Source organism: Miscanthus floridulus, chromosome 2 (genome assembly GCF_019320115.1).
Source record: "Miscanthus floridulus cultivar M001 chromosome 2, ASM1932011v1, whole genome shotgun sequence".
Taxonomy (NCBI): Eukaryota; Viridiplantae; Streptophyta; class Magnoliopsida; order Poales; family Poaceae; genus Miscanthus; species Miscanthus floridulus.
In genome coordinates, this window is record NC_089581.1 from 143,778,217 (window position 1) to 143,794,618 (window position 16,402).

Consider the following 16,402-nt stretch of genomic DNA (forward strand, 5'->3'; position numbering starts at 1 on the left):
CTTTCGAATTCGGACTTCAACAAACATGGAGGCAGTGAGGCACAGATATTGAAGAAACTAACACAATCTTCCTTCAAGATGTATCTTGTAAATTTTCCTTCCATCAAGTTTGTAACGCTGCCACTGAATGACCTTTTTCTTTTTTGTTGGTCCACTTTGGGAGCATTAGCGACCGAATCCAAGGACCTTTTCTACGACTGCGAGGAAGCCTTTGATCTTGTTTTGGGCTGAGGTGGAGGAGGAGGAGGAGGATGACGACGAGATTTCTGTTTTCCCAGGGCTGATGAAGATGGAGGAGGAGGAGGAGTCTTCTCTTTTCTCGGGGCTGATGAAGATGGAGTCAGGCGAGGAGGAATAGAAGGAGATCACTGTCTTCTTAGGGGTGATGGCAAGGGATGAGGAGGGGTGATCTCTGTTGGGAGATGGTGAGTGATCATCGTGGGTGGGTGAATACTCGTAGTCGTCCTCATCATCATAGGACAATTGGTGGTCAAGCGTAATGAAGCGCTTACGCCAGGACACTTGAGAGCCCTTGTTATGCCCAAGTTTTGGCCTATCTTTCGCTGTGGGGTACTCAATGTGTATCTTGTTATACTTCTTATCAAGTATTCTATCAATGGTGACGAGCGTTCCCCTGTGGAATTGGGCGACCATTAATGGTCCCGTCTCCCATAGGTCAGGCCTGGCTGAGTGCCACCTTGTCCTTTGTCCATTCCTGATGGATGTACAACTGGACATTGATGGGTTTAGTGATGCCGTCCACCGGATGAGGCACATTCGCATCTTCTTCATCGAGCATGGTCGATCCGCAGCTGCTACGACCCCTAAACTGTGGGCTAAAGGCAGTAGGAGTAGGGTTTTGTGGTGCTCCTAACCCCTTAGACAGCAAAATTTGCTGGACTTGTGCTTCAACAGTCGCATCAATCTGTGCGTCCATTCTGTCTTCCATCTCTTTTAGTCGCCTCAAGTACTCTGCCTCCTGATCCGCTCTACCTCTCGAGCGGCCTCCGGTAAGTGTTAGATTCTTGGCGGAATGTTATTTCCAAGGAACAACACCGGTTCCTTTAGTGCGACCAGGGTGCTCCTTGGTACCAAGTGGCTTGGGTGAGCACGTCCTTCTCCCTATTAGAAGTGCGAAGTCCCTTGCCTCACCTCCTCAGTTACCTAGGAGATCCTCTGGATGAGTTCGCTCATGGGTTGATTTGTGGAGCTAAAGCTCCTGTCCTCGGCGTGATGTACATTCCTCCCCCATTACAGTATATTACCGATCTGGGCTCCCAATTGGCGGTCTCACCACTGAACGCCTTTCCTCAGCAAGGCAATCCATCTTTTTTAAGTTCTGCTTTAAATTCTGGCATCTTTTAGCGTAGCCACGAGAACCAAGATATGAGGATTCGTCGCTTTCTGTGAGTCTTCTTTCTTTCTGCTCAGTTCTAAGTACTCCTCGGATAACCTGTATTCTTTGAAATCCTGCCAGAAGTCCTTTTGCTTGCTAAACTGTCCACCATCGAAATCTGGGCTCTTTATTTTGGAGGGACAAAATCTTGTACAATGTCCCCTTGAAATTCTTGAAGCATGTCCCCATGATTTCTTTTGCTTTTTTGTTGACTAATTCCTTGTCATACTCCCATTGGGAAAGTGAAATACTCTAGGATCTTGATATCCCATATGTAAGCCTTCTCACTTTTGGGAACCCTCCACGGGTCATCATCTTTCCCAATCCACTTCATGTACCTAATTGGGGTGAAGTCTCTTACAAGTACTCGAGGATAGTCTTATATTTGGTCAAAGCTATAGGCGGTGAGAGTGGATCCCCGAATTCATCGAACTCAGTGATGTGTCAGTGTGCATTCCTACCAATAGGAATCTTTGACATGCCTCGCTTGGATCTGGCCTTCATGCTACCAGAACCCTTTGCCTCCTCGACGGCAGAGGCTCCTGCTGGAGACACCAAGTAAGCTATGACCCTCTCAATTGATTAGCGTGTGTGGCTACATAGTCACATGATACCAAAGTTACCCTGGCCATCTTGGTCATTTTGACCCAGATCGAGCAGGCCAAACGGGGTCCATGGCTGCTCGTTCTCACCGTCCTGATTGACACCATCACCATTTGTCGGATTATGCGGCTCTCCTGTCTCAGCGATATCAGCCGCTTCTTGTTGCCAATCTGTTCTTCGGCGATGGGGTAACAGGCGACGACGAGTCATGGCTGTGTGACACGATCGTGGTTAGTTTTGGCTGTGAACAACTACTAATAGCATATGTTCATATTATATATATATATATAATATGTTTAATGCAAAGTCTAATAATAAGTCCACATACAACAAAGTCAAATAATAACATATGTTCACCTAGAACAAATTCATTGTTTGATTGACCACATACAACAAAACCCACCTACTGTTCTACAAATCTAAGCCTATATCAACTTCCAAATAAGAAAAACAATGACCATAGCTATAAATAAAAGCATGACATCTTTCTAAGACCAAGGAGCAATTCTCCTAATCTTCACATCTCCGGCGGGTGGCTTCTCTTCAATCTCTAGTGCCAGCGGTTGGCCATGGTTTGCATTCATTGGACCAAAGTAGGCTGGTTACCCATGGTTTGCAAGGTAGGCCGAATGACTATAGTAGGCCCTCAAAGCTTCAGCTTCTGTGTTGTATTTTTTATGCAAATTACCAGGGTAGCGATTGACTAGAGCATAGCAATCTTCCCAAGTTTAATAAATCCCAGGCATGTGACCAACATGCACTACATACCATGCCATGGTTGCCTATACATTTAAGTAAATTAGGTTGTCATTCAAATATGATGTATTCTTATAAAATTTAATATATTTATGAATAATACACAACCATTACATAGATATGAGTGTTTGGAAAACAGCTATTACTTACACCCTGTTCCGAAAGAGGGACCAAAAGTTTTTACAGTGGTTCAAGCCTAAGACATGAACTTGAGCACCTTTCAGGCTTGGGAAGCACTATCTAGTTTCAGGCTGGGCTAGTGAGCTCCAATTTATAGTCTTTTGGCATGTGGTAAGTGGTAATGGTAACTCACTGAACAAGAGTTATTATTCAAGTTATATGGCCAAACTAAATCTATTTAATATTCTTTATCCTTGACATGATAAAATTTACCTCAATAATGGGCCTGTTTATTATTCGGAGATCAATGTGGTTTAGTAATCATACTTGCTAGCATGCAGCATCATATGTCATTACTTTTTTACTGTGCACACATAATATTTTAAGGAGGACCAACATTGTAGTCAACTCTGATGCTATCAAAGTCAGTTGAACAGTATCTAGCCATTTCCAATAAATACATGGGCGTTTCTAATAGGTTAAGACAATTAATAACAACTTGGAAACATGGTCATGTGCCAAGTTCTCTCTGTATCATAAAAAGACAAACAACTATTTTCATGATTTTGATCCCTGGTTATCAGAATAGGTTATATAACTGGTGAGAAATTTGAATCGCCATAAGTGGTCGTGATTCGGAACAACAACTACAATGAAAAATCTAGTTCCGCTGTCTGCTAACCCACCAAGCAGTTGGTGCATTCCCAAAGCGTGCTCATGGAGGGAGCAGGCTGTGGCATCACAGGACCACTGTGTGGTGCTCCTTCCTAGCTACTAGGCTGCAATGCACACTCACTCACTAATCGTGACTGTGGAATCTGCAGCAACTGATTGACTGTAGAGAACACAGAGAAAAGAAAGGAACTGCCTCGAGCACAACAATTTTGGTGATTATAGCGAACACTGAAACAAAGCTGGAACAACATTATGTATATACTAAAGTCTAGAGCCCTGCCATGCATGACCTCGAGAGCGAGACTCAGTCCACCTTTGCTGCTACTGCCGAGCCAATTTTAAAAGTTGTTTTTAACTTTTTTTTCTAGAACAAACATCTATAGATGCCTTTTTTAAGCATGCTATACATTCCATCAAAATCAATTCACACTCTACCTATAGCGATTATTTTTCCTACAAATGAAATTCAGCAACATCATTTCTAGATATAGACCTTTTTTACTAATGTACGTTGTTAAGCAATGTACAGGTTGAGCTCAGCTTCCCAAATGCAGTTCTTTATACAAGCAGGCTTAAAGCCTTTGCTACAGATTAAAAAATAGAGGCGAACAAAATAATTTATAAAAGGAAGCTTAAAAAATAACCAAAAAGATAACAACACATGACCATAGCACATATGTCTGTAGCCTCCGTAATAGTTACTACAACTTATGATTATATCATCATCGCACATGACCATAGCCTCAGTTCAATTAATATATTAAGTCATCATAACCTTAGTCTAAGTGCCATCACAGACGAGAGAAAGCACTAAGATTAAATATAGTTATCATCGGCACTAACATCATAGGAAATGGACAGTGCTAAGAAGTAAGAAGACACCATTGGCAATGGATCAATGCTCAGATTAAAAACAACCATCATAAGCATAGACATGTGCTTGGTATAGAGAAATCCTCATAATATAATCAATCATCATTGGCATGGACATGTGCTTAGATTTATATAACAAACATATTTCAACAATGGACATGTGCTCAGTATAACCATTTTCGTTAACAAATTCAACTCGAGCTTGGGCAATCACTGAGAGGCCTCACAAAGACGGTGGGGCATTTCGTCAAACACAAAGATGGTAGTGAGCCACGCACTCACCGTGCGGGGTGGGAAAGCAGCTATCTGCACGCTCCTGAAGGCCTCGGCGGTGGGAGTGCATGCTTGGAGGAGGAGGGGCACGGCTGGTGTCGTGGACGAGGAACGAGGGCATGGACGGCGTGATGCTCTGGCATGGGGCAGTCGATGGCGTGGGGTGGTGCTCCGGCGTGGGATGGTGCACGGGCATCGGCATCAAAGAAGAGGAGCGTAGGGCTAGGAACGGTGGTGCCCGTCGACGCGGGGTGGTGCTCCGACGGCGCAGGGGGAGGGGTTGACGCGGGGTTGAAATGAATTTGGAAGATTTCAACCTGCGCCTTGCTATATACCAATGAGGTTCATCACTGCTGGTTCTAATAATAAAACCGACAGTGATGAGGAACCATCACTGTCGGGCCATTCCTCAAACTGGCAGTGATGGGGATGTAGCAGTTTGGGTTAAGTAGTATAACTTTTTCCTTCCTTTCAAACTCCTCTGACTACCTCAACGGTTAAGACTCCGTAACTTAGCCCCCGAGACCCGTGTTTGAGTGCCGGGCGGTCCAAATTTTTTGTTTCAATTTATAAATTATTAAATGACTTTAGGAAATTGTTCATCACTGCCAGTTGTAAGTCTAAACCGACAATGATGAGGAAATATCACTATCGAGTCAATCCTCCAACAGGCAGTGATGGTGGGTGTAGCAGTTAGGGGTTAAGTAGGATAATTTTTCTATTTCTTTTGAATACCTCCGACTGGCTAAACGGTTAAGACCCCACAGCTTAGACCTCGAGACCCATGTTCGAATCCTAGGCGGTCCAATTTTTTTGCACTGGCGGTTTTCCTTCCATTATCATCATTGATATGCCATGCTCTGCTCAATTATCTATTAGCATATGCTTGCTTTAATTTAGGGACATGGATATGTTTATCCTTTTTCTTTTTGTTACAAGGATTGGAATAAGTGGAATTGACGCCGTTTCTTTATACTCCATTCATTCTACTTATAGTATATATAAGGCATAATTATCCTTGGTTCAAAGATTAAGGAACATATTTAATTCTCTCTCCCCCTCTTACGTGCGTCTAGTCTTTTGGAAATGTGGGTGGAATGTTCCGCTGGGTGAGTGTGATGCATCCTTTGTTGCCCTGAATCCAAACCTTGATAGCAGTAGCAGCAGCCTACATATATACGACGTACTCGTCCTATACGTTTAGCACGAGCCTAGCTGTACGTGTGATCGTTAGGTTGTCTGCATACGTACACACATGTGACATGTGCACATATATGGCACACTGCTAGCTGTAACTCTCATCCTATCCTATTCCTACATGGTGAGAGTGTGGAATATATACATCATCATCCATCATCGCGACCAATTTAGTGAAGCTACAGCGGGCAAGCAGACGACCCCTAGTTTTGCAGTAAGGGGTTAAGTAAGATAACTTTTCCATTTCTTTCGAATACCTCCGACTGGTTCAACGGTTAAGACCCCGCAGCTTAGCCCCCGAGACCCGTGTTTGAATCCCGGACGGCTTAGTTTTTTTGGTTTAATATTATAATTTATTAAGCGGTCTAAAGGTCAAAAAGAAAAAATAAATTAGCCTTAGCACATATCCTATACTAGCGTAGCGGTTAAGTCTTAGAAATCTGTGGCCCGAGACCCGAGCTTGAACCCGAGGGCTGGCACAATTTTTTTTAATTTTTTATATATCATTGCTGGTTTTTAAAATAAGCCGACAGTGATAACAGGCATCACTGTCAGTTTCGTCTCATCACTACCGGTTTTTTGAAACCGACAGTGATGTTTATATATATTAAAAAAAAATCTTTTATATACTGAATAAATAGAAGCATGTGTATTCCTATGTTGAAATGGCTTGAAATTTTTTTGGCAAGCATGTACACCCAAATTAAGACTCCACACAGGATCTTAAGTTTTTCTAATCAATGTTTTTATTTATTATATTTTTCTGTGTGCTAAATGAGACAAAAGAGGGTGAATTTCATCTTGGACCCAATATATTTTTTCATCGACCTCCACAAAATTCGTATCCCTAGGGCACATTAGAGCCTATGTAAAAGTTTGGCACCATTCTGGATTTTTTTGTGGGTAGACTCAGTTCAACCTATAATTAAACGGTGTTGTCGTGTGGAAATTCAATTAAACCTCAGAAAGTAGCAAACCATCTTCCAAAAGTCCCAAACTAGGTGTTTCCTTCATACGTGGCACGTGCAAGCCTAAGAAAAAGTTTGAGACTAATACGACACCGGAATACGTATGAACCACAAAAACCTTGATAACCTATGTGTATAGTCATGGTTTGATGAAAGGGCTCATGTTCCTTTGTGAAGAATGTACACTCCGTCTATGTCGAAATGGCTTGAAATTTTTTTGGCAAGTATGTATACCCAAATTAAGGCCCCAAACAAGATCTAAGGTTTTTCTGATCATTTGTTTAGTAATATATTTTTCTCTGTGTTGAATAAGACAAAAGATGGTGAATTACATCTTGGATCCAATAGATTTTTTCATAGACCTCCACAAAATTCTTATCCCTAGGGTATATTAGAGCCTGTATAAAAGTTTGTCACCATTCCGGATCTTTTCGTGGGTAGACTCAATTCAACCTATAACTAATCTGTGTCACCGTGCGAAAAATAATTAAACCTCAGGAAGTAGCAAACCATCTCTGGAAAATACCAAACTTGGTGTTTCCTTCACCTGTGTCACGTGCAAGCCTGAGAATAATTTTGAGGCCAATACGACACTGGAATGTATATTTCTTGTTGCTCAACAAATATTACACGAATTACATGCACGACAATAATTAAACACACAAAGCTATATAAATTAAAATTAGAACTCAATTAAACTACGACCTTGAAAATCTAGCTAAATAAACATTAATTACTATCGAAATCATTGTCGGTTTCGATCGAACCACGCACACTAACATGTCTCTGTAGCCATATATGGTAATTGATATCACGGATTATGTATCCGCTTGTATTGATAAAGTCCAATGCCCGTATGAGTGCACTCTCTCGTGCCTCATAATACCAAAACAATGGTCAGCCATAGATGTAACCTACTGAATGACCACTGCCCCTGTTAGTAATCCTTATACAGTACTGACGTCCTTCTATAGTGAGCTGGCCGAGGTTTCCATTGTAGAAGTCCTAATCATACCCGAATTGCTCTGTAGCTTGGTCTAGAACGTCCCACAAGCCACATGCAGCATAGGTAAGGTCCTGGAGCGCAATCTGCATGTGGAGAAAAAGAAAAAAATAGAGAATCTTATTACAATAATAAACAACAAATAACCACGACTCAGGTATAAGTGGCCATTTTACCACATCCGTACGGTTCTAGCTCGCAAACCATTCGCTTGCTTGCGGGACAGGGATATCACCACCATTCAAAGCAAGTGCCTTAAAGTGCGAGAAATCAGGCACAACATAGCAAACATGTCGAAATGCCTCTAAATAGATGCGCATGACATTGAATTGGGCGCTTATCACGTCCTGGCTCTGTCTTTCCGTCTCGTGGATATGGTTTCAATGATTTGCACCCCTCAACGGGATGGAAAAACTGAGTTCACACGTCCATAGCCGACCACTTGCATTAGATGTCGTGTTCTCGACGATGTCAGAGATAAAGAACTAGCTAAGTGCTGTTCGTAGCTAATCTATTAGGGATATAGTCTACGACATATATGTATGCAACAATGATATTAAACTAATTACACTTATTGTTAGCATAAAAAACAAAAGATGTTGGAAAATATTTCATACAATAGCTAGAACAGGGAACCGTGCAATGGCCACATTAGGAGCGAATGGCTCATCGCTAGGGTGGCAACCTGGTTCTTGTGGTGGGGGAGGTCCGTTGTTCATACGACCTGATCAATAAAATGCCAAAAAAATATGAACATAAAATATATGCACAAAAAATTCTTCCAAGTAAAATGTGGCAACATAATTAAATATAGATCAAATGCAAGGAATAAGAAAATATATAAATGTAGAATGCAAACAAACATGAATATAAATATAGATCAAATGAATATAGATAGAATACTGGAGAAGACAACATATCAATTCCATTGAAAAATGCAGGAGCCATGACCAAATCACGTAGAGAGAGTGGATTTCTTGAGAAGTGAGAGTGAAACGTGAGAAATGAGACTGAAAGTTCGTGGGTGGGTGGGATCGATGTATGTGGCCGGTGGTTTGTTTTATATAAGGGGGCGTGGACATCACTGCCGGTTTTTAAGTAGAACCGACAGTGAAAGTTAATATCACTGTTGGTTTTTAAATAGAACCGACAGTAAAAGTTAATATCACTGTCGGTTTGTAAGTAGAACCGACAGTGAAGGTGCATATATGTAAAGGATATATTTATTTAGATAGTACAATGGAAAAGTTTTAACAACAACGATATATTTATTTAGATAGTAATGAAATACATCAAAAAATAATAAAAATATTAGGAATAAATTACATATACGATAACAAAGATCTTACACTAAAATTCCATATACGATAACAAAGACCTATTTGCGTGTAGGTCAATGTTACAATCAATGTGTATCAACACATTATAATGTAACCACCTCAGTAGCATTCTTCTAGCACCAACTAGGGTCAAACAGCAGCACCGAGGTGGTCTACGAGCTATACCGGTTGGAGATGATAAGGTGGCATCGATGAATCCGCCTTGTGTGTACATGGCCTTTTTCCATATGCGCACCGCAGCAGATGGCTCTATGAACCTCATGACATCTCCAATCTTTGGCGTTGATCTATCTTCAGTAGCATTCTTCTAGTACCTCTTGTGTGCACCATTTTGGTGGACTACGACGCATAACGATATCTGTGGTTTATTGTGAGAGGAAAACATTGTATCATGACTAATAAGGCCTGGCTGAAACCAACATGCATGGAGAGGCTAACTCCTAGCCGAGGGCCATTTTATAGGGGCTAGCAGTCGTGGTACATTTTTGTTTTTGAACTAAAGTTGTCGGGGTAAGTGGGAGCAGTGTTCCTACTATTATGGTCAGTGGGAGCACTGTTGGCATATGAGGAGCATCTACACATCACTATCGGTTATAGTTTAAACACTAACAGTGAATGAGGCCTTCTGTGTTGGTTCTAGCAACCGACTGTGATAGAAGCTATCATTGTCGGTTTTAAAACCAAAACTGGAAGTGAAGGGCCCTACCGCCATCGCAGCCTTTTAGTAAAAAAATATAAAAAACATTGTTGGTTTGGAGCCTGCCAACGCAGCCTTTTTTATAAAAAATATAAAAAAAATTCCCAAGCCTAGGATTTGAACCCAGGTCTCGGGGTTCTTAGTTTGGAGCCTTAACCACTACGCTAGAATAGGGATTACGTTAGAATTAGTTGTTCTTTTTCTTTTATCCTATCGTAACACACTACTACTACATAATAAATAAATGAAAATCAAAAAAGTTTGGCCCGCCTGAGATTTGAGCGTGGGTCACAGGGTCGAGAGTGCGCGGCCTTAACCGCTGAGCTAGGATAAAGAGTTCGGTTAGATTGGTTTTATTTGTTTCTTTTATCTCGTCGTAATGCACTACTAAATAATAAATGCAAAATCAAAAAAGTTTGCCCCGCCTGGGATTCGAGCGTGGGTCTCAGAGTATAGAGTGCGCGGCCTTAACCACTAAGCTAGGATAGGGAGTTCAATTTGTTTACTTTTCTTTATTTATTTATTAATAAAAATAATGCAGTTAGTTTATATTCTAAAATAACACAAAAATTTGTGTCTTGATTATTTAATTCTATGATAATTAATTAATGGTCTATAATTATCAAATAATAGTGTTTATGAACATCATCTCAATATTTGATTACATAGTTAGTAATTAAATTATAGAGATGCCCACAAAATATAAATTAGATATTTAGTGCGAATTACTGATACAATGTCTGCATAATGATTATATAGTTAACAATAATCTAACTATCTTTAGGTACATGTCGGGTTCATAAACCCGGGGTCCCTCAGGGACCGGCTTCCACACCAGGGCTCGGGCTAGGAGGATGGCCTTTTCTTCTTCTGGACCGGCCCAAGAGTCTAAACTCAACAGACCGGAGCACTCGCTTCAGGCCCTGGCCACCTTCGGCCCATCTTTCCGACCGGAGCACTAGCTCAGGCTCAGGCCAACTCTGAACGGCCTCTCCGATCGGAGCGCTAGCATCAGGCCCCGGCTGCCTTCGCACGGCCTCCACTCAGAAAGCCTAACCTGAGGACCACCTCCGACACCGACCCCATGTCTCCGATCGGGGTTCATAGAAAACCCTGCCCATCGCTATTCTCCGACTAGCACGCCAGAACCGACTGGGTCCATCTGACCGGGGATGCCTGCTCGGATGGAACCAGGAGGCATATGAAGGAAGGCAAGACAGGACTCGCAAGTCAAACCACGGCACCAGGGACCATACCCTATGGAACAGTACTTTACAGCCGCCCTGCCACAAACAGTATTGTAGGCGCCAACAATTACCTCTACAGTATTGTAGGCGCTGGTTAAAAACCCGTACGGTAAGACCCCCCACATGCCTCTAGGCATCAACAGTATTGTGGGCGCCGGAATTCACTGTACCAGGTGAATGTGGTAAAGTCATGCCTCCAATCGGCGAGACAACATTTTTGCAGGTACCGATGTCCTCCAGTCTTGAAGAAAGCAGCTCAACCTCCCACATGTACTTGACATTCTACAGCGACATCAATAGTATTGAGGGTGCCCACCATTATCCTATCCCCATCGGTGTGGGCAACAAGGCTTAGAAACGTCCATACTCATTCTCCCTCTCACTTGTAAGGCCATCCCCTTTTTCTATAAAAGGGGATGTGCTCCCTCCAAACAGAAGGGCGGAAACCCAAGTCGACTTCTTCAAGTTCAGGTTCATTAGATCAATAGCTCGCAACCCCTCAAGCGCACACTAGGACACTTCATTCATAAGCATGGCTCTTGTCGATCTCGGCCCATCCGACTGGACCGACCAGACACCCCGTCTCTCTCTCGTTTGTAACCCCACTATAGACTTCGAGCACCTAGGCTCGGGAATAAAGTCACCAACCGACCCTGACTGGACGTAGGGCACGTTGCCTAAACCAGTATAAATCCTGTGTGATTGAGTGCTAGGCCACCTCCGATCACAACATACAGCAAAACTACAAATATTTACTAGTTGGTCACTTTCTGCACCGACAGTTGGCGCCGTTCGAGGGAAGACGCTGTACGTTCAACACTTTTTTGGTAATCGGATAGCCCATTTCTCCGCCACCTCCGCCGTGGCGGGCTTGGGCGATACGATTCGCTTCGGCTTGATGGAATTTCCCACACTCTCGCCCACCGGGATGCGGGTTCCACCCGTCTTCGAGCCTTCCTAGGCCTTCAGCTTCGGAAGCCTAGACTTCACTTCCGACCGGCTCGGTGTACTCCACCTCCACGAGGAGACTCGCGACCCGGCACCCGTCGGAGGGACGTCCTCCATCGACTCCAAGACGCGCGACTCCAACGGCTCGGTGTCTGTGCTTCATTCCAAGCAAACTCTCTGCTCAAACCCCACTGTGAGTAATCTACATGTTGTTATTTACTTACTACGTTCTATCTTCCACCGAATACTCGGTGGGTTACCGTTGTCCCCGTCGCAGCCGCCATACGGCCGATCCCCCTATGGCCTCGGGTCTCCCGCGGACACGTACGCCCAGGGGCTCCAGCGGATGCCGGCGCCGCCCCCTCTCATGTCTGAACTCATGGGGATGGTGGACTACGGTCCCAGCTGTCTCGACTTCATGGACGACGACATCAGGAGTGATGACTCTAGCATCAGCGACGTGGCACAAGCCACCGTCCATCCCGCGAGTGCGCTATGATGGACGCTCCGGAACGGCCACTAGGGGTAACGGAGTCCGCACGGACTCGCACCGCTCCGGGCCCTCATGTGGAGACCCCCGAGCTTACGCGCGAGCACGGGGAGGATCTACAACGACAGTGGCCGCATCGGCCACCAACTGCACCAGCGTGCTCGGCGCACCATGCTGCGCCCCGCGTGCATAGACCGGTGAATGGCGCCTAGGGTCGCACCCTTGGGGTCCAGCGCAACACCCCGTATAGGGGAACCGATCCCCCGTAGTTCGCTCGGGCTAGCCAGAACATTGCCGCGGCGGCAATGCTCCTGCACAGCTTGTTTGAGCCGAATGACCCTCACGAACAGGTGATCCACCGGAACCTCCAGGCGCTGGTGGAGATCACCGCCATTCAACAAGCGGACAGCTCCGTATCGCGACGCTGACTCACGACCTCACTCCCCATCCGGGGAACGGAGACGCAGCAGATGGGGCACTACGCCCTATCACCGTCACAACCACCAAGTGTGGCATAGGAAGCCGCAACGGCACCTCGTCTTGACTTGATGACCGCTCCGTGCCGACTGCCCGTCTACGCACGCCTCGGACCGAGTCAAGGCACACGCGGCGTCGACCGGAGTCCTAGCCCTGACAGCCTGGGGCCACTGACCTTCGCCCAACACCTCCATCAAGCGTCGTTCCCACCGCGCTTCAATGGAGTCCATGGCAAAGGAAAGGCCAAGCACCAGGATCAAGATGAGGGCCCCTCCACTCAGAGGGGAAAAAAGAATTGAAAGAATCACCGTCAACCGGCCAACTCTGCATTGGTCGCCACGGCTGATCATGCGGGCACGCCGCCCTAGCAAGGCGCTTCGGCCACTTCCACGAGCTCATGGAGAGTCCATGCACCAACCATGACTACCCCGTGAACCACCTCTACAAGGATTGCCTGCTCCTCAAGCGCCTGCTGAGGAAGGCTGGCAGGACAAGAAAAAGAAGAAGGGGGCGCAGCGAACAAGGATCCAGATGACTAAAGTGATTCAACCGGGCGCCTACCGACTGAAGGATAACGACGACGACGCTCTCACCAAGCACCTTGGAATAGCTAGGTCATTTTCTTTTCTCCTAAGTTTTAGTCTTACCATTATTTACTTAACGTATGCTCCTGTAAGAGCACCCCGACCCGAACGTTTTTCGGCTCAGGGCGCTCGGGGGCTCCACTAGGGGGCACTACTACCTCTCTGTTTTGGTTACTGTTGTATCGAGAAATTCCTTCCTACCCTAACGAAGGGGTAGTTCATTCCTTTAATTTACCTTACGTAGCTTTGCTTTAAAAATTCCGACTGATCGCACCTCGCTCTTTCCTACGGTTACGAACAGCTGAGCCTCGCGGGCCATGCCCGGGCTCACAAGGTCTCAATCTATGGAACAAACGGGTAGGTACGAGAAAGAAAGAACTAAAAAACAAAATTATGCTAAGGGAAAAACTAAGGAACGAAGGGGAACAAGCTTCCTCAAACGGAGTGACTCCGTCGCAGAAAACAAAATACCATTATAACTGTTAAGCACATGAACGTTTTATACGGGGGCTTCCCTCACAAACTTAAAACTATCTACTTCCACTAAACTACTATTATTTTTACATGCTACTGGGCTGGCCCGGCGACATTCGACGATGGTGCAATCGACGAAGGCGTGAGCTGCTCACTTCCCGACGGCACGGCATCCGGCTCGGCCAAGATCGGGGCGACATTCACCTCCAACCCAGGCTCCTCGCCATCCGAGAGCTCTGCAGCATCCTCTCCACGCGTGCTTTTGGCCAGGTCTTCACGGCGGATGTCCATTACCCACTCGGTGGAGACTTGGTCTGCCACCGACCACGCGTACGGCAGCAAGCTCTCCCCAATGGACTGGATGTCCACCATGCTCATGCCTTCAGCGTATCTGCTACAGATGGTGGCAAAGTCTAGGTGCGGATGGTGTGTCCCCATCGCGGTCAGCACCCCCGATGCTCTGTAGAACAGCCCGGACCTGATAAGATCCTGGACCTCCCCCGGGACCTCTGCCAGCTGGATAGTGGGTGCACTGGTGCTCGGCGCCGACCCAAAGATCTCCGAAATGACGTGCTAGGCAACGTTGCAAATCTGGACAAGATCCCCCTCAAGAGCACGACGCTCCTCATGGGACTTGGCCAGCTCCTCCGTATTCTGGCCAAGCGTCGCCTTGGTCATCCCCAGGTCCCGCTCCAGCACCTCCGCTTTTGCACCCAGCTCTACGAAAAGAGCAACGAGCTCAGAAACAGGCTAAGGGAAAAGCCAACACAACAAAAAACAAAAAGGGTATGTACCGGCATGAGAAGCCTCATGGGTGGAGAGATCCTCTGCTTGTCGAGCCACCTGCTCACGTAGCTGGGCCACCTGCTCATGCAGCCGGGCACTCGCGTCCTCCGTCTCCATCACCCAGCCCTAGAGCACGAGCACCTCTAGATCTGCCTCTGACCGGGCCCTCCGCTCCACCTCCAAGGCCTTCTCCGCCGACTCTAGGGCGGCGCGCTCTGGATCAAGGGCTGCCAAAGCCTCCTAAAGCACCACCTCAGTGTTCGCTAGGGATGCCCACAACTCTGCCTTAGTCTCCGCCTAGCGGGCCCTTGCCGCCTCGAGCCCTTGCTCGGCCACAGTCGCCCGCTCCTTCGCACGCTGCCCCTCTGCCCTTGCCATGGCTGCCTCGACCGTCTAGTCCCAGTCCTCGCGGCAAGTAGACTCCACCTGATGCTCAAGCTCGGCCATTCGAGCATACTCCGACCGGAGGAAGTGGGACTTGTGGGACGACGTCTTCCTTATTTCCTACAAAAGGCAAGCACGCTAAAAACAACCGACAATGGGTCCAAAGGGTAAAGGACAAGCACCAGAAACTCACCTCTGCCACGAGCTGCATGTCGCCCTCAACCAACTGCCAGGCAAATAGAGCCTGCTTCTAGGTGCTTTCAAGCTATGCGGTCAGCTTGGTGAGTTCTGATACCGCGACGTGCCCTTGCCCCCCAAAGATGTCCCAAAGCTGATGCTCCCGGGAGTCCCAGAGGATGAACCGCGTGTTCGCTGGGTGCTCAGGGTAGGGCCACTCTAGGTCACCCTCCGGCACCTCGCCGGAGGGCCTAGCCTCCAATCGTTCCACTGCCAGGTCCCGCGGCGACACCACTGGCCTGCCAGAGGTCCTAGCCACCGATTGGACCATAGCTAGGCCCCGCGACGGCACCAACGGCTCCGTCGTGACATCACTGGTTGGTTGCCGCAACGGCACCGATGGCTCCGCCGGGACATCCGCCTCATCATCAGATGGGATCTCCACCACCTCGTTGGCCTGGGCCACCGCCAGGCTTCCCGACCCTGTCCCGGCCACGTCTTCCCCCGGCGCCTTCGGCTCCAACGGCAAGGGCGAGCCACGCGACCCTCTACCTGGCAAGGCAGGAAGCTTGGTATCCCTTGCCTCTGCCATGAGAGTCACCTCTGATGCCACCATCGCCATCGGCATCGGGATCGTTGCTAACACCGATGCCACAGCCGCCGCCTCATCAACAGCCGAACCGGAGGGCACCATCCCTAGAATGGAAGGTCTTGTCACCATGACACGCTGTAGAACGGGCTTCTAGGTCTCCTGCACGGCAGTCGGGGCAATACTCATCCACAGCATCCCCAAGCCACTGATGGAAGGTATGGGTCAGTTACACTCCAACAAAAAGCTCAACCAGCAAAAAACCAAAAGGAAACAGAGAAAGACATACCGGGTGGCGAGCGGCACAACTCTAAAGGATGACCCCGACCTCGATGCGCCTACGCA